The sequence below is a fragment of the Bacillus rossius genome, chromosome 10 (genome assembly GCF_032445375.1).
Source record: "Bacillus rossius redtenbacheri isolate Brsri chromosome 10, Brsri_v3, whole genome shotgun sequence".
Classification (NCBI taxonomy): Eukaryota; Metazoa; Arthropoda; class Insecta; order Phasmatodea; family Bacillidae; genus Bacillus; species Bacillus rossius.
In genome coordinates this window covers 28,246,517-28,266,482 of record NC_086337.1, presented here as the reverse complement: position 1 = coordinate 28,266,482, position 19,966 = coordinate 28,246,517, and the positions used below count along the sequence as shown (strand labels likewise).

At 38.5% G+C, this 19,966-nt stretch overlaps 1 protein-coding gene across 12 annotated transcripts in view; it reads left to right on the top strand.

Moving 5' to 3' along the window:
- LOC134535895 (protein hu-li tai shao) overlaps positions 1-19,966 on the top strand; it is a 168,815-nt gene that overhangs the window by 18,012 nt on the left and 130,837 nt on the right. For all 12 annotated transcript variants that reach the window (XM_063375250.1, XM_063375253.1, XM_063375263.1 and 9 more), the window contains exon 2: positions 4,433-4,469. The gene's annotated coding sequence lies outside the window, so the exon portion shown is untranslated. The remainder of the gene's footprint in view (positions 1-4,432; positions 4,470-19,966) is intronic.

The following is a 19,966-nucleotide window of genomic DNA, read 5'->3' as shown; positions in this document are numbered from 1 at the left end:
TTTATTTTTAGTATTTTAATTTCTTGTCTCAAGTATTTTAAATTCACGCTGATTTATTTGGCAAAATATTAAAATTAAAAATGCAGTACACTATTTGTGTAATGCTAAGCAAGCATGGAACAATAGATTAACGGAATGAAACATCTACAGTAACAGGGCTTAATCTCAATTGTCGTTCACGTTAGACTTGAGGTTTAATAGATTCGGCCCTTAACACATTCAACTGTTGTGGGCTCTGCTGCCTAATGCCTATGTGTATATAGGTAACTTGGCATTACGTATGTTAAACTGTACGTAATGAAATTTATAGACACACACTGCAGGTGACACCAGTAACTAACCACAACAATACACTGGCACCATCTTGGTGTAATTTTTATCCGCTAGAGTGCAGTGGTGTTAAATCACCCGACTTTCAAAGCATCCGCGATATTTTCGGACATTTCGGCCGCCATTCTGTAGTTATTTACCTAAAAATTCGGGGAAAAAAAAATACCTGTAAAATATTGGCTGAGTGGGTCGATTCCCGTCCTTGGTTTGATCATTTGCCGGGGTCAGAAAATGTAAACTTTGCTTAAAATTACATATTTAATTAACTATTCGAAATGTTCCCAAAGCGTCAATAGGCCGTTGATGTCAATTGGCGGGCATATTGAAAATATGTAATTATAAACCTAAAATTAAATTGGGAGAGAGGTGATTTAAAAAAAAGGGGGGGGGGGGGGGGGTTGTCTGTAAAGTCGGTTTACGGACGATAATTTTACGCGATAACGTCATAAGAAATCATTGATGAAAAATTGCATACCTTTTAATTTTCAAATTTTATGTACAGTTTTTGAAAATTTAATTTAAATAATTTTTTTAAAAAATATAATCACAAACAGTTAAAAAGCCCTCCTTAACCTGTTTGATATTATATAAGATTTTCTCGCACGGTGGTTGGCCGGTTCTTGCACGCTCGGCTCAGGCGGAACGTGACAATGAGTCATTCTTTTTAGTGCGTGCAGCCGGCGTTCATCGATTTTTAAGACGGCATCACGTCAAAAAAATAGAATTAAATTACATTACTATCGACATTAAAACATTGACGTACAGTAGTCGTAAGCGACGTGGCTTCTCACTGTCTTCACTGATATTTTGCAAAAAAAAAAAAAATTTCCCCCACTGGTTTTGTAAGTATTATTTCTAATGTAGCACGCTTTTTATTCTCCCCACTAAACTGCCAGTGCAAACGAGATTGTCATGAAACGACGGAGTAGGTAACCCGGGTAGCAGCGCGTCAATACTTGCGTCTGGCGCCTGTCGCCTGCTGCCTGTCGCCTGCTGCAGATCCCCGATAAAGAAAGCGCCTTGAAGGGACCGCGCACGCACTGTGTGTTTCCAAAGGTCGCGTGTGTGTGTGCGCAATGACTGGTCTCCAGGCAACATTTTCGGTTTTCCAACAATGACCCGTGCGGTCAGAATTATTGCCGCGACGCCCCTTCGCGTTCTGTCTCGCGCCCTCTATTTCCATACTCATACTTCACGGCTCGTTTACATTAAAGTTATTATTTTGTATACCATCGATAAGTATATACAATGTAATATTTTCTTTTAGTTTTACTATTCAGTTGATTTTTCAAAAGATTAGTTAGTGTCTTTTGTATCTTTTATTTCAGATGTATACAATCTGAAATAAAATACATCAATTCTACTAAACAACCAGGAGGATAACGATTTGTAGCAGTCGGTCGCCATCAATGTTATGGCATCTAATAATTATGTGCTGTGGTCGAACAGAGCCAAATTTTCGAATATTAAATAATGCAAGAAGTTTTGATGATAAAAAATGGTTGAAACCAAGACGACGTCTTTCAGTTATTTTTCCTCAAAAGTAAGAACTGAATATTATCATAAGATGCTCTTGATAAAAAAATATATTTTTAAGTACATTAATAAATGTACAGTTGTGCCTAAAAAGTGCTTCTACTTATTCCAACCGCCAAGACAGTGTTACACGTGATTTTATTTTCATGATAGATGGTTATGATCCTGCGCACATAAACGTACAGTTTTCACTGTATTTGTTGTAAGATTACTTCAAAATTCTAATGAAATTCGTTTAGAAAATAGAAAATTGGCGTGATTGGTTACAAGGTTCAAAAAGCAAACCTCCCCGAATCGGACTATTGACCAAAATAACGACGTAAGAAAAAAAAATGGCGCTTTGCATATCGGCAAGAATAAATGTTTTGTGGGTATGTAGAAATATAAATTTTCAGGACTGAAGGAAGACTTTGAACATTTAACTTTTTTTGTTGGTTATTGGCATAGGTATGCATCATTTACACACAGCTCACAGTTACTTGACAATGCTTCCGTTCTTACATCTTATTTTTTGTTCGTTTCCCCCGTTCTTATTGACTGAGTTTGTTACGTACACGGTGACCCATTACCCGCCTATCACCTTCTAAAGAGACTATCCAATAAGAACTTTCGCCAACATAAAAGTGACTGTTGGAGGTCCCGTCACTTTAAGCCATAACCGTGTAACTGTAAACCCTACGGAATGAAACATCCGCAACCGGGTGAACGTAGCTACACTCTTCGCGCATCACACAAAGGTAGAATTGGAAATGACTCGAATCTCGTGACCACATGTTCATGCTTTGGCGTTGCGGGTTCATGAACTACGCAAGAATCACCAGACGCAAAAAGTTCAATAACACTTTTTTTCTAAATACTAGTTTATTAACGCCCCAACACGCAAAAACGCAACGCTAGCACCGCCCAAAGTTCATCTTATTGAGTTTCAGTTTTTGTTTCCCCCTTCCATATTTGAAGCAGAATGTTCCGAAAACTTTTAAAGACGTAGACATTATTTTCATAGAAGGCAACAATGTTGTTTTTGTTATGTTTTTAAGTTTTACTGTTTGTGTGTGCGTGTGCTCTTATGTATTATCCAGCTGTGAATGCAAATAAAAATAGTTGCCTGCATTTTTTTTTGAATTAGCAGAAAACACGTAGAATATATTTGTGTGGTGCAAAATTGATCAAAAACTAATAGGCAATGCTTATTTAATAAGACTTGCAAATAAATTTCAGTGAAAAAATCCAATGAATGGAAAACGAAATTATATCGCAGGCTTGTGACTAAAGGTGGATTCACAATAGCCCGGTAACATGAAACTAGGCTAACAGCCACGCCGTCACAGAATTGACGGCGGGTCGATATAAGAAGTGCCGTAACAGGCCCAGCAACTGAAAAATAATCCAGCCTTTTCCCGTTTAGCATATGAGGTGGCCACTTTTGGTTATGTAGGTGAGCAGCATGACTTTGCGAAATTAATTTTGAAGAGTTAATTCGTTTATACGAATGTAGTTAGCAAAATTATTACTCGTGGCCGCTGCATCATGTTGTTTAATAAACGCAAAGAAGATTAAATTTAAAAAAAAATTGTACTGACATGTGTACCGCCAATAAGCATTTCGTTGCATCAGGCTCGTCTTGCTATCGGGGTTTTTGGTTTCTCGTACCATTCCCGGGTATTGTGAATCCAGCTTAAGCATGTAATGAAAATGCTTCAATTTACCAGCCATTTTGTGTAGTTACAGTTTCATGCCTTTATTTTTTTTATCCAGGATAGTTTCTACGGATGTTACGTATTATAAGCATTGCATTTTATGTTATGTATTCAATTTTGTCGGCAAGAATAAACTACTTGTAATGTGCTGTTAGAGGAAAACAAATGTGTGCGCGTGGAGCTTGCTTATTAGGTATAGAGATAATTATTAGTATTTTGTAATTGAACAAGAGATAATAATTGTAAATATTAAGTATGTGGGTATACTCGCAAATGATAAAAAAAAACTTTTTCCGAGCACTGTACTCTTACATCTGTTCACTGGCACTTTTTTGGGCGTTTTATTCCCGCGTTGCCGTCGATAATACCTCTTATTCTGCTTCTGCCTTCTTCTCTCAAGTCTGTAAAGCCTTTTTGACATTCAAATCTCAGTGTTCACATACCACTAACCTCGTAAGTCTGTACGCATATTTTTTTTTCATTTTCAATCATTCTGTTTACATAAAAAATGAATGACTAAATTTTTTTTCTACACAAATAAATTTTTGATGTGAAAAAAAGTTGCGATTTACACTTAATGTGGCCCCCCTTTTTTTTTTACTGCTACTAGATATGTAGTAAATTTTCGTTGGGATAAAAAGGTAACTATAAGATGCGTTGTTAAATTTGCTAGGGAAAAAGCCCTCAAATGTTGCCAGTAAAAAGAAATGGCTGTCGGTGAGAGAGAGAGAGTCTTGGTGGTGGAAGCTTGCGTCGTGAGGCGTGAGGGTGGTTGCTGGCTCGTTGAACGGCGCCTCAGTGGCCAGAGCGCCGGCGGGCGAGCAGTTGATTGGGCGCGTCAAGTGACTCTGGCTTCTTTTGTGTTGCAGGTCCCCCGGTGCGCCCAGGGAGCACCCACCACGGTCGGTGAGTCTCTCCAACCAGCCTGCCTACCTAACGCCCCCGGGGCTGAGCGTACAATCGAGATTTTTATAACAATCAATTCACCGAGAGAGAAAAAAAAACTTCTATAAAACAATGAGGAACACGGGCATTTTTGGAATTTGATGTACTTCTGCAGCATCGTCCAATTCAGTAACAGTTTTTTCTTTTCTTACTCAATGCGTGTTCGAGAAAAGACGATTTTGTGAGTTAAGAGTTTTGCGCAACGTGATCAAAAACAAACAGTTCGTGTCTGATAGGGAAAGGCTCGAATCGATTTTTTCTCTTTTAAGGATAGCTGCATCGATAAAAATCGATTATCAACGTAGTTATCGAGAACACGTTTTGATTCTCGCAAACGTTTTTTTTTCTTCCAGTTAAGAATGCTGTGGAAAATGAAATTACTCGCCGCAGTATGTATGTCGACAGTTGGAACAGGTGCATGGTAGGCTATTTTAAAATAGAAAATTGTGTGGTTGTCCGTAGGAGTGCCAAGGCGATCCGGGATCGATTCCCAGCGAGGTCAAGCTCTGGTTTTTTCGCATTTGGAGAACGTGGCGGACGTTGCCTAAGAGCCAGTGGGTTTTCTCGAGTTGCTCTCGGTTCACCCATTCATTCACTCACTCCGGTAAAGGCTTGTTCTCATTTAAAGACGCCTCATCTTTCTCTCGACTTCTGTTGAGTGGCAAACCTTAATTCATTCATTCTTCCAAATTTCAACTACCTTTTTCTGTTACCGTTCCTCAATTATGTTAGTATACTAAGGAAAATACGTTATTTAATGTCATCAAAGTTATAAAGAAAATGGATCTAGCACTTACATGGCGAAATAATGGATTGTTGCTTGTTTTGTTTGCAACGTATATATTGTAATGATGTAGTCTTCTAGGATACTAAATTGTTCTTAATAGTGGTGTCACGTATAACTTGGTCCCAATTAAAAATTATCTCATGGACATGCCATTGTTGGTTTACATTGGACACAGAAAAATCTCAGTGGACAAAAAAAACCGGGGAAGAAACCAATTTTAGTTGTCATATAATGTTTAATGCAGGGGCGCAACAACTAAATTTCCAAAGGAGGGGGGGGGGGGGGCAATATACCTTTTTATAAAGAATCATCGATTCCCCCCCCCCCCCCTATTGAAGCGGGGGGTCCGGAAGTTCCCCCCCGGGAAAATTTGTATTTCAAGGTGGAAAATGGTGCTATTTAAGCAGTTTTATTATCTAAAATTGATTACACAGCACTTTCTTTGCCCCCGTTTGCCCCCACTTCAAGGTTTCATAAAAGGGGGGGGGGGGCAAAATACCCTTGCCCCCCCCCCCCACTGTTGTTGCGCCCTTGGTTTAATGCCTAAGTAGCTCAGACAAAATGGACACCACAGCTACCCACAGACGAACTCAGCGATGGAACTTGACGGATATTTTGCACAACACAACTGGGACAGCACGCCGCCGTTTCCTCATATGCTCGGCCGGGAGCGTGTGACAGCGATACCAGGGATGGACACCGCAGGCTTTCTGTAACAAACTGTGACATCTACTCCAGGTTTTCCTCCCACGGAATCGTCTGTGCTGTCTTAGGCATGCTTGATCTCCATGTGTTTATGTATTCGTGATTTTTTTTCCTTGAGGTTTTTTTTTAAGTACAACCAGTGCGTGTATCCATGAAATAATTTAAAATCTATCTTCACCATCTCAATAATCGTTTGAAAATACGGAACTTGTCTGGAATTTGACTCATTTACCGTCACTTGCAAAAGCATCGCATTTTTTTTTTAAATGTTGATTGACAACCACATGGAGTTGTGTGTAACAACCTGACCTAGTACGTATAGGGTCGGAGGGATACGTACGAGTGACGACGACGCGGACTGTGCCGTCCGCACGCACGGTCCCCGGGCCGTCTCGCCCGCGCCTGGCGCCGTCATGGCGACCCGCAATGCAGTTCCCCGCGCGACGACCCTCGCCGCTTCGACCCGCGGTCGATACCGCCCGACGTCGCGCGCCCTGCAGTGGTCGCGCCGTCAAAACACTGTACCACAGGGCGTCCACATTCTGCACACACGGGGTGAACATCTAGCTTAGGCTGTGAACTAGTTCCTTACCGGACACACACGGTGCGCAGAGCTTCAGGAAGAACAACGCGATTTCAAAACTACTCAGTATATCCGAGTGGGATCTGTTTACGAAAAGCATTTAATAGTTCGCTGAGGGCCGAAGAGTAATTTTGATTTCGGATTAAGTTTTTAAAATGTGTTTCTAGAAGAGTTAAAATGGCTAAAACTGATGTTTTCAGAGTAGTTTTTAGCCGTAAAACAACCCGTACAGATTCTTGAGAGCACTTAAGGGACTTGCGTTACACCTTTATCTTCGTTTCTCGGCCATATAATGTTACGGTCACCGATAAAATTTCACAGTTTTCCTGTGACGACGAGAAGACTGCGCGTCAGTTGAGAGCCGTGTTAGGAACACCAGCGAGCGTCGCACGTATCATCCCGTCTTACAAACACACATGCACCCCTGACGGGGCGGGCCCCTTAACGTGCAAACATCCTAGCTCTCGGTATACGTCATTAGGCACTAGTAATTTCGTGAGTGGAACATTAGTCGATTGGAACGGAAATGTGTAAACACGCTGCTGCCATTTGTGCAAGTATCGGAAATCTCGAAAAGACTACGCATCCGCGTGAATCATCCATGTACATATTAACTTTCGCGAACACCGGGGAATGCAGTAAGCGTATTGGTGTGCCAAATAAACTTTATAATAGTGCACAAGTTAATTCCGCCCTTTTTATCTCTCTCCCCAAACATCGCATTCCGCATGGTGTCGTTCATTGCTTGTGCTGCATACATCATTAATGAGGTCTGAGAGTCTCACGAGACGCGGCTGGTTGAGTTAGCAGCTTGTGTCGCCTCCTTCTCCGAGATGACTGCCTCCCTTACGTCGTAGTCCACAGGTGCAGCTAGCTGCCTAATATGAGATATATCATCTTCGCGCCGAAGACTGTAAACCTGATCAGTGAGTATGGCATTACTTGTTAGGTTTCCAATGAATTCTTTCAACAATAAATATACTTGTAATTTTCGTCGGATCAGTGCGTCCTCTAGTATTAAAAAAAAATTGTAAAGTCGGTTTACGGACGATAGTTTAACGCGACAACGTCATAACAAAACATTGATGAAATGATTGCATATTTTTATGAATAAAATTGAATCATTTTTATTGAATTATCACTATTTTGTATGGATACAAAGGAGGAGTGAAATGAAATCTACAATTTAATTGATAAATTTACTTTTATTTGCACTCATTAATTCAAATATGTTTATTACTTTAACGAAGAGATTTTTTTTTTAAAACTATTACTGCTATTTAACTTCTTCCAATTTGTGTTATTCTGTTAAGGCTAGGACGATGATAGGAAAAGTAGGAAACGAATGGGAGTGTTTGAAGTTTAATGTGCCTCGAAAAAGTCAAATCGATGGTTGTTCCAATCGAGTGGAAGAGAGATAAATGCGGCGCAAGTGTACAATGCGTGTAACGGGACACAGCGCAACGGGACAATGTGCGCAACGGGACTCTTTTTCGTGCGTGCAGCCGGCGTTCATCGATTTATTAGACGTCACGTCAAAAAATTCTCGAAACTCAACCACCCTCGTCCCCCATAGTTCTCGGGCCCCGGGTATTTCGCCCGTGTCTCACCCTCTCAGTGGCCTTGGTTCCTTTTTTCTCACGTGGCTTGGCTATACGCACTCCCCGGCTAACACGACCTTGTGTAATATCGTATCGGCCGGGCTCCTAGGACGTCTAGCGCGCGGTCGCTTGGCCCTAACAGCAGTCTCTGCGGGCAGTGTTTGACTAGTTGGCTGGCCGGCTGCCAGGGTCAGGAGAGTTTCAAAGGGCGAAGGCGATGAATCACCAAAGGCAACGAAACTGTTTAGGAACAAACGACGAGAACATCTCGTCATTGTGCATCTAGAATATTGACAGCTCGAGGTGGCGCCATGGTAAACCATCATATCATCGGTCTAATCAGCAAACCTCTTAAAATCTCGAAATACTAATTTTACAGGAGAGGAAAAATAAAATCTCGTAAATCCGATCTTGCTGCTGGTTGTAACATGTATATTAACCAACAAATGAAAAAAAAAACCGTTAATTTTTGGAGTCACGAGGTTTACTGATTTACTCTTTGAACCTAAAAAATTGAGATGTTCTAAAGTAGAATTATTCTCTACGAAAAAAATTCTCTGGTATGAGACTTGGAGAGGACATGCAGAACATAATTCTGAAAAATGTAATAAAAAAAGTTGAAATTTAAACAAAGTGGAGCTACGAGTTTTTTTTTTTTGGGGGGGGGGGGGGGGGCTGAATTATGTGATTTCCCCTCCCCACTTCCATTGTTTTCTTACATCACCCCAGAAATTGTGGCAGTGGCATTTCAAGAAGCTCACGAATTGGGTTGGAAAGTGATTTTTAATTCCAGACATCACCCCCCCTCCCCCTGGCGAGAATTTCGTTTTATTTAGACTCGGACAAATTATCTATTCTGAAACCAAAGTACCACAGCACCCTATTTTAACGATCGTTAATTGCTAGGCAAGCTATCTCTGGAATGCATACCAGAGTACTTTGGACAGCCCACTTCTAACGTAGTTTTCAAAGCACAAAAAGCATTTGCCAGTTCCATAACTGTTTTATTGCCCTGGCAATGTGAACTTTACCTTGACGGTTATGATCATAACACGCGCTATACTATGGACAATTAATTTTTAAAAAAATAAATTAAATGACTTGATTTCAGCAAAAGTTTGAGGGCAATGTTTAGGATCTTTAAAATAAATTATAACGGATTTGATAAAATACCTACTAAAAGTTAAATTTTTTTTTAGTCTTTTAAACCTTATTTTTACAGCGTGCAGTACTGGTTGGGTACATAAAAATCTACTGTAGACAAAAGTTTTAGACAATATTTAGAAAGTTTAAAATAAATAAGAACGGATTCAGTAGTGTTCATGGAACGGAAGTTTTATTGATTTTTATTCCAACCCCGGTTTTTTTTCTACCTCCTTCAGTAATGGTTCGTCTTATCAAAAATTGTTCCAGACAAAAGTTTTAGATTATAAAATTTACAAACAATTTAAACGGATTTGATGTGTGCATACTAAGAGTTAGATTTTTAAAATATTTAATATTTATTCCACTGATTTGCAGCAATGGTTGGTTGAATCAAAAATTATTTTAGACAAAATTTGTAGATAATATTTAAAAAGGTTTATAAGAAAACTGAATAGATTTCATAGTATGCCTACTAGGGGTCATGCATTTTTTTTTGTCCGTCAACCCTTGTTTTTTCCCCACCCCTTGCATTAGTGTTTGGTCGTATAAAAATATTTCTTATGAAAGATGTAGACAAAATTTTAGGTTTTTATAATAAATAATTACTGATTTAATAGTGTAAATAAAACCGAAATTATGATTTTTTTAAATTGATACTCCTTTTATTTTCAACCCTTTACAACAATGGTTCGACTTATCACATATATTTTATGTATCAGGAAGTGATTTGTGAAACATTACGGCACTTCTTGTGCCCTTAAAAATGTGATATATATGGAACGGCTATATTAGGTAGTCTTCTTCGAAATGTACTTAAAACGACGAATTGTTAACATCCAAACGCTGATTTTGTTCGTGTCTAAATAATTAATTAAATAAATAATAAACCTGAATCGCTCCCCCAATTGCTGTTCGTTGTGGTCAGAGTTTTTGTCCAGCTTTAATGACCTTGCTGTCGAGATGGGAAAGTCCTTACATAAAAAAGGTTATAAATTGCCTTAGTTTCCAGTAGCTTGTTTTAATTCATTTAAATGTGTTGGGAACATTAACCAAGTAAAAACAACTTCCGCAGTAACAGAAAAAAAAAATCAATTTAATTTTCGGGGATGAAGTTATTCAAAAAATGAACTGGGGCGTGAAAAAGTTATTGTGGTTACCTTGGTGTAAAATTCGCGTCGTAAAATACTGAAAAATGTTTTCTTTTATGGTTGGTTGACGCAGGGCTACAGCTTTTTTTTTTTTTTTTTTTTTTTTTTTTTTAAACATGGCCTGCTTTTAAAGCTACACAGAAAACCATGTTGTCTCGACCCAAGAATGTAGACACGGCGGAGCCTAGGGCTGCAGTATTGAGGCCTCTTCAGTATTGTTGTTTAACGAATTTAGCTTAGCATTAAAAGTTATATATTTTTATGACAATAACGAATTTGCACAATAATGTTAATCGTGCCCATCTAAGATTAGTTTGAACTTATTTTTGTTCGTGCACAGAAATGCCAAAGTGATAAACGCATATTTGATACGAATAGATTATATGAATAAGCGATTTTTAAATGTCCGATGTAGGTGATCGCAAAGAGAAGACTTACTGCTCGAATTGTTTATTCTGCAAAGGGATACTAACAACAGTCTTTTTCTTACATTTAGAAAATTCAGTTATCGTTAATTTCAGATAAATATCAATTGCAGAATGTGTGCCCTTGGACAGGGCTTTTTCTCTTCCCCTGTTTACGTGACCTTGGCTGTAGAGATTACCTACTCTGCAAGCGGCCCTTAGTTATTCCCCCTCTCCATCATCGAGCGCCCCACTCTTTAGCGTCGCTTTTTCAGTTTTCGTTACGCTCTGATGAGCCATCGCCTGGACTCACTCTACCGACGGTAATGTAATTTATCTTTGAAAAGTTTTATTACAAAGCTTAACTATCTGTGCGTATTAACCACGTTAAGTAATGTTTGAAATGTATTTTTATCATTGGAACTTCACGCGGAAGAAAATACCTCTAGTGGTGTTATTGGGGGGGGGGGGGGGAATACATCGACCCCTGACGCAGTTATGAAAAGAAATATACAGATCCTGCGAAGGATGTATGTATGTTATATTTAGGTGATGCAAAGTGAACTGTCGACAACACCGGGAATCACTAACCACAGTGTCAGTGATGCATGTTGAAGGTGGTAATGTAACTGTCAAAACCCCTTCCTTGGTGATGATTGTAAGATTTTGAATACACACACACGTATGTATATGTATATATATATATATATATATTTATATATTCAACCTTCCCTTCCCCGAAAATGAATTTTTGTATTTGGCACTGCAAACCTCCCAGTTAAAATATGCTAACGTCATTTAAGGGCCTTAACACATAGTTTGCCTGAATCCTGATCTGAAGAATAAACTGAACGTTTGTAGTCAATTTTCTTCAGTTTTTCCATAAAAGCGCGTCAGTTCTCCGGAATTCACGATTGCCATGGGGTTCAATAACTTAAACATTTTCCACGAGTACATGGTGAGGGATAGTCTTTTTGAACTTATTAAAAATCCCAGAGTCCAGGAAGGGATCTGTACGTTTTTAGTAAATGAAATGAGCCCTTCCTTTTCGATGCAGCCATTGCGAAATGTTGTTCCATGCAACTGGCGGGACTGAACGATCAACTGAACGAACTGTCTGTTGAACGGAGGAAACTTGAGGTACCGCGACTCGGCCGAGTACCGGACAGAGCGCGCGGTTACGTCAGTTAGTCCCTCATGCATGACGTCACACACGGAATATGACAAATAAACCGAGCTGCAACTCTCGGCGCCACGCCGGTCCTTTGCCCGCCGAACGAGCCCATGAAAACCTTGTTTACAAACAGAACAGGCAGCTTGGTTACTGCGCCCGCAATTTTTATCGGTTTGCGTCATATGCGCGAAGTCCAGTTTTACGCAAGCTTGGATCCGGCATTTGATCAGCATTGACCCAGGCAGAAAACAATTTGGAAGATAGAAAAAACCAAGGGAATTTATATAAGAGAAATTTATAATATCGAGTACAAAACAGAAAACACTATCAGTAATTTAGCATCTTAATGTATTGAAACAGGATGTATTTAAATTAATTCCTGTGCTGTTAATAATACGTACCTGAGTTTCAACAGCATTAATTAAACTTAAGGGAGAAAAATAACTCGATTAATTTTTCCAAACTTTTTAAGAATGGTAGTATAACAGTGCAAACTATATATTATTGCGCAGGAAAAAAAAATTGTAGTCTGGTTTACATGTAATGTACGTTTGTTGAAAAATAGGTTTAAAAGTAATTGGTTTTGTACCATATATGTTGTTTTGCCAGATATCTCGATTTTACGGGCAAAAAAAAAAAGCTAGGTAAAACAGGAAAGAACTCAAAAGAAATTGGTTGAATTAAGAGTAGAACACTGATGACTCGAAATTGGCCGTAATCGTCGGTATTTGTATCCAGGTCTTGAGCCAATCAGATCGAAAATTGCTATCCTCAGACAATATGGTCTGCCCATTGTAGTAAGAACCTGCTGAAATTACGTGATCTGAAGTTTTAATACTCCTGGTTTGCTTGACCAACAAAAATATGTTTGATCGTTGTGATTACGTAGCACTCGTAAATGTAATATGTGACTGGTTAATAAAAGGGGGTGGGGGGGGGGGTGGGAGATAGACAGATGGAGAGACAAACAAAATGTGAAACAGCCGAATTTAAGAGGATAGATCGGAAAAAGATGCACTATTTGTTTCAAGTTTTTTATGTAACACTGTTTTATCGTTTAATATTGACAATAAGCCGCTAAGGCAGAGACCACACTTTGAGAGATTTATAAATATATATTGACAGTGTCATTACAAATGTAGGCAATAAAAAAACAAATTAAATACTTTTTATTCAATACATTCGGCGAGCCTTTTTGACGGTAGAAACCAAAATACTTAGAACAAGTAAGATTTATATTGAACCATTGAGGTATTTGCAAGTTACATACACAAGAAGACTATAATTTAAAGACATTGAGAAACTGAGAGGTACATTTGAAACAGAATATTATTTAGGTGTACATACAGCAATTTTTAAATACAGCTGTTTGTGTTTATAGATAATTCCACAGTTGAAACCATTTGTAGCAGTCAAGTCAGTATTAACTTCAAGTATTCTGTTACAATATATGCAAAAGCCAGTTTTTGAAAATTAAACTATAAAAAAAAATTATCGCCCAAAAACTGTTGAAATTAAGATGTGTTTTTCGGTTTATGTCTATTCCCCTGAAATTAACAAAATAATAATAATAATAATAATAAATGTGTAGCATTTGCCAATTCGAAAGCACCTTCCACAAACTCTTGCAGCATGATTTTAAGTAGCTATGTATCATTTTATTACATTTTTGTTAGTGTGTGATGGTGTTAGATGAGTTTAATAATTTGGGTTCCAAGCGGGGATCAGTACGTAGAGTAACCCCCGCCCCGCCATATTATGGCAATGTCAGTTACGTTTCCTACGTGCGTTCGGGTTAGATAAGGTTAATTTGAACACTAATATTGTTTTTGTGCTGTTGAGGATAAACACTCTTTAACGGTTTGTACTATATATAATTTTTTTTTAGTTTCATCGATTTTTGGCCGTAGAATGTAATCATATTTACCAAGGGGTTTAGCTTGAAGAAAAACGGAGGAAATCTTTAATAGTCAGGGAATTTTTAATTTCTGAAAACTGGGGAAATATTAAATGAAATTATTAGTTGGCTGAGGCTCACCATGTACATCGCTAACGCAGTATTTGTGCCATGCGTATTGTCTTTAGTTTGCAGTGTTGTGGAATTTGTTTATGTAAATTTTATGTGACATGTCTGTGATGTAAGAAATATCACCGTGTTCATAATGATTACCAGTTTTTTTTTTATTTTGACATTAGATAATCCGTTAGTACTTTGTGACAATAACAGAGTAAAATTTTTGATTGGGTGTTTTCTACTTAATAACTACATTTCCTACTGAGCGAATAAATGACGTAGAAAAGTCAGGGAGTCTTTTTCCCCCTTTTGTTTTTCTGGACACTTTTGTTTACGTAGATCATTGTGTGGTAGGATAGGCTGTCTCGGGACAGCCTCGTCAATGCATGGCAACTTCGCGGCCGAAGCGGGACTCCTCGTTAATTGGTGGCGACATTGTCGCGATGGGGTCAGGCAGCTGTCACAAGTCATTAGAGCAGCGGCTCGTACTTAAACCGCTTGCGCGTGGCCAGAGCGTCTAAAAACAGGACGTCCAGTCGGTCATTTCTTGCGGCAGCATGTGGTGTGCAGTGTTGCCAACAGGCTTCTTTTGGCGCGATGAGAGTAACATTTCAAGGCCGAATTTTAATGTGTTTTCGTGAAACATTGCTGTGAAACTTTTCTGACGCAAAAGGACCTAGCCAAAGTGATAGAAAGAGAGCGCTATGCTATATATGTTGCTGGGTTCGTCATCGTTTTCCTCTTTGTGTGATGATTCGTCCCCCGCAAATATGAGAGATAGATGCACGAAATAATAATACCGTATGATCACATGCGCTTGTTTCAGAAAAAAATATATAGGTATTGGTATCCTATAGTCATCTGTGAATGCCTTGAATTTTATATTTGCTATCAGCGCGCTCGTTTTCCTCCTTGTTCAACCAGCAGTGTAGAGAGCGCTGTTGACAGTTCCTGCATTTCCCGCGTTTATAAACGCTACCTCTTATGAATTATATTTCGTTCAGAGATTTGGCGCGTTCCAAATGGCAGAATTGTTTGAAGAAACAGTAACACGTACAGTTTATCTTTATGGTGTATTTCAACAGTGGGTATTATTTATTGTTAATTAATCATTAGAAAATTGTCTTATTTCTCTCTCTGCCGATTTACTTCTTACGGTATACTTACAAGGCGAGGTACGAATCAATCGCCAAAGAAGTTTCATTTCTATCACGGGTACTGAGTTACACGTGCTTTTTTTAAATTTTTTGTTGTGGTCTTGTGGAAAGCGAGTTCATTAGACTTTACTCATGACACCAGAGATCAGGGTGCTTATTTTAAGTTTATCGTTTCGATAGAATTTCACGTTACCTATCGATTATCGTTAGTTCTCGTCAGTTCGTATTCTACGGTTTTCTCTGACGTCATTCTCGATCTATAAAATCGTTACAAACTATAGTTTCGTAGCGAGAGGGTACAAGCTATCGAAAGCCCCACGCGATGCCCATCTCTTTGGCAGTTTTCATGCGTATTTTATGTTTGCCCACCTTTGCTCCCGTATAGATTACAATTTAGCATGCTTCCAAAAGAGTATGGCCCTGGGTTTAAAAGTTTTTATGTCCAAAGTCTTACCTAAAACCCTAATAAAACGTGTTCTATTTTTCTGCCGTACTCACGAGCTCAAGTCGTCACAATGGCGGACCCGCGTGTGATATCGTACACTCGTGTATATTCTATTTCATTAATATATGGGGACGAACCAAACGAAATATTGTTAAAAAAAAAAATGAAAGTAACAGGAACATTAGGTCCTGTGCACAATATTGAACCGCCATGTTAACCTTGTGGTTCACCTTGTGGTTCACAACAGTGAATACGTCGGCCGTGTCATGGATGAGAGTTCGTGCGCATAGGAGCGAAATGAATATATCTTATTTTTGTTACGGACGCTGGCGCAGCAGCCGACGAATGAAGAGAGGGGTGCCAATTTGGCGGGACTTTGAGAACTGTTTATATTTATCAGTCATATTGTGGCAAGAAATCGTCGAGATATTAAAATTCTCTGGTAATTCCTTCTTTAAAATTAAATTAAAGCAATTAGTTAGAAAAACGTCACTAGCGATAAATATAAATACAAATACTTAAAAGGTTTCGTGGTTAGAATTGTTAACTATAAATTATACATGGCCAAGGTTAATTACGTATATGTTGTAAAAGCATTTACAAAATTCTGGTCAGATGCTACAGGATAATGATTTGATAGTCAATATAGTTTTTACCAATACTGGCATCATATGTCGGATACATCACGACATTTAAATTGCTAAATTTGAAAATGTTAATATATAAATAGTGAACCAATTTCGTGTGCACAGTCGTATGCGCTGCTTGCAATGTGTTTTAATTGTAAAACCAGCCCTAAACCTGACAGGTCGTAAAGGAAGTTCACTCTCGGTTGATAAGACGGCCAGTTGCAAGCAAGCACAGACTTGGCCCGGGGCGAGGGTTGCGTAACGTGGGCGGCTGCGACGGCTTCGTGCGGGTGAAAGTTGGCGCTAATCCCCGAGGGCAGGCAATAAGTGCGGCTTTCTCGCATTACCCTTTGACTTGCCTCGTCACAGTGATGCCAAACAAGGCGCATTTGGTTTGAAATATTTTTTTTTTTTTTGTATTTCATAATATCTGTAATCTCATTTAAATCCTGTTACTTCCTTCAACGAGATCATATTGTTACGATCAGGGCAAACAGGTCCGAAAGATGGCCAGATTGATTTATTAAAAAATTGTATTTATCAATCATTACTCTTTCTTAAATTACAGCAACATAAATGTCTGTCCACAAATTAATCCAACTTAACGTAAGTCAACTATTTACTCTACCCAATCTTACCACGAACACACTGCTTCCCACTACTCGTTCGTCCGACGCGCACACAACACCTCACCAGATGCTCTGTAATGTGATAGGCGAAGTTATCATAAGTGTTAAGTTAATCAGTGTCTTGTTTATTCTGTCAGTACACTGTACTTTTCAGGCAGACTTACGTCAATGCAAAAAAATGTCAAAATATTTGTCAGAGTAAAATTACCACTACTAACGAACTGCAAAAAGAAAATATTCTGCAATTCATACTGACAAAATCCCATTTAATTTACATTAGGTTACAAAAGTGGTGTTCTCATTACACGTGGATTTACTAGTGTGCACGACGGATTAGAGGTTGTGACGCCAAACTAATAACCATAAGTTCGTGGATTCGATACTCCGCAAAGTCACTCAGATTGTTAGAAGTGTTTGCTTTAAAAATTAAAGTAATTAAAATTAAAAATCGATCTGAAGTACACACCGTTCAATAACAGCTGTAAGCAACAAAAATTATATAATTTTAGAAGTAGTACAAATTAACTTGTTCGTTGTTACTTTCAATTTATTCAACGATGCAGTAAAATTAACTGAAATATGTGGTAAATATACACATATGCGTATGTAAATTTCTATAAATCACAAAGTAAAAATATACCAACAGCTAGCTATAGCAAATTTACCAAACCATAGCAGTTGTACTTTACCCTTGTGACATAATTTTTACTTAAGCACAAGAGTAAAAGTATAACAACATATGTAAGTGTAAAATTACACTAATATCGGTGGAGACACTATTGCCTTTTACATTTGGTGTAAATTTGCCCAATTTTTTTACGTTGTGTCCCACATTTGACAACTTAGTTCCACATGTTACACTTATTAAAAATTCCACAACTCCTCAAAAATTCTCACTTGAGTTCTTTTCTACAGCTAATTAAATAGTAATTATTCTGAAGTTATGTGTAAAATTATTTAAACTGAAATCTCTCTTAGTTTTGGTTACTTACATACATGAAAGCCACAAGAGTGAATAAATTGTAGTAAATGTATTTACCACACGTGAAACCCGGTATTTATATCCTTCCTGATTATATGTAATAAATTAGTAAGTACTTTAGCTGAAATAAATTATATTATGCTATTACGTGATTATTTCATTTCTGAAATATCCCTATCGGTATTTAATGAACAAATAAAATATTATTCGAAAATGAGTTAACTGTCCACACTTGACGATGAACTTATATGCATAATTATATTATCTATATAATTGAAAAAGTTTCTTAATGAGGGCAACGGTGGTTGAGGGGTTACTCGCGGGGTCACGTTCATTAATTTTTCCAAATTTGGAATTGTGACGGACGTTGAAGTAATTTTTTTTAACGGTGTACTCCAGTTTCTCCCATGTGTTTAATTCGGACATTGCTAGATTTTCGTCTTATCGCCTCTTAACTGTCTAATGTCCCCTGTGTCGACCCTAATGCATTCATATTTCAATGAATTATGAATATAATTTATGTAAATAGTGCGATAAAGTAGTACAAAGAGTTTATAGCGCTACTCTTGAATGAAAAAAAAAAGAAGAGCTTTTGCAAATAGATACAGCTGATACGAACAGAACGACTACGAAAAGTTAAAATTAAAAAAAGAAAATGGTAACCAAATAATAATTCTATGATCTTGAGGGAAGTATATTTTAAAACAATTATCGCAAACGTATGTATATATTGCCTAGATTATCGCTTGCATGTTTTCTATGAACTGGTTGATAATTTTCTCTCAAATTTATTATACGTGTTGATATCTCTTGTTTAGAATCGTTATCACGAGATAAAGCACGGGGAAAGATATGGTGACAAATTGCGCCAGTTCTAGTGCAGACTTTTCAGGTCGCTACCACTTTCAAGAATACAATGCTCATGTGACGCATTGCAGTAGCGCATATGGCTGTAACTACTTTGCTGAATTTTTTTTCCTCTTGACCTTTTTTCAATAAGACATTTTTTGCCGTCACGCTTTTTTTGTTCATGATTGTTACATCTAAACTTAGAGTTTACTAGGCACCCGATGGTAAAGTATTTGATACTCATTTTTGATGAATGACCAAAAACCGCTTATACAACTGATTTCATTTATAAACAGAAATCTAAACACCATTATCCTAACTTCAAAAATGACAAACTTCCGTATAAACGTTCACCCCCTTTAGTTGATGAATTTTCAAACATTCTACTTTAGTGCTCAGCTATATTATATAAGGAACTCCTGTGCAAAATTTCATGCTTCTAGACCCACTGGTTGTATTGTCAGTGTTTTTAGATACCAGGCAGTACCCTCGAGGTACACAGCGTAAGCAATAGGAATAAGTCGCGAGTTGTAATTTTAGTGTTTGCAAACAATGGAAAATTGTTTCTAACCCTTCGGAAAATAGGAAAAAAAATATACTTGCAACTTAAAAGCTTATCGGTAAAACGAAACTACGATTTCCACACACATTCCCGTAAACAGACACCGCGTATCGTGTTCCACGGAGGCTAGTCTTGACGGCTGCTGGTGTCGGAATAGCGTTGCCCGTCGCAGAGGAGGAATTGGCTGGGACGTCGCGGGCGAGTCGTTATCAGCGCGCGGTGCATTATCTTCTCGATAACGACGCACCCGATACGATCGCTGGGGCTCGGCCGTGGAGACCACAGGATGGCACGTGCTGTTTTTCCCGTCTCCTGCTCGTGGTTACATCACTGGCTTACGATTGGTACAATGCTTGAGCCGAGACCGCACGTGCTGCCGGGATGGTTCCTTACTAAAGCGCTATAGGCTGAAACATTCCCCAAAGTATCACTGACGTGAGTAGTAGTGCCTTCAGGGGTTCATCTGTGTTACTGAGGCGGGATGACGACATTCGCTGTTGCTTCTAGCGCCGTACAGGGCTCCGAAATGGCGCGCACTCTCTGCACCACACCTTCCCTCCCTTCACAAATTTTTAGGTTATGAACAGAGGTAGGCGGATGCTGAAAGCTCGTGGACCAAGGCTCATGAAGTGTTTTGGTGTGC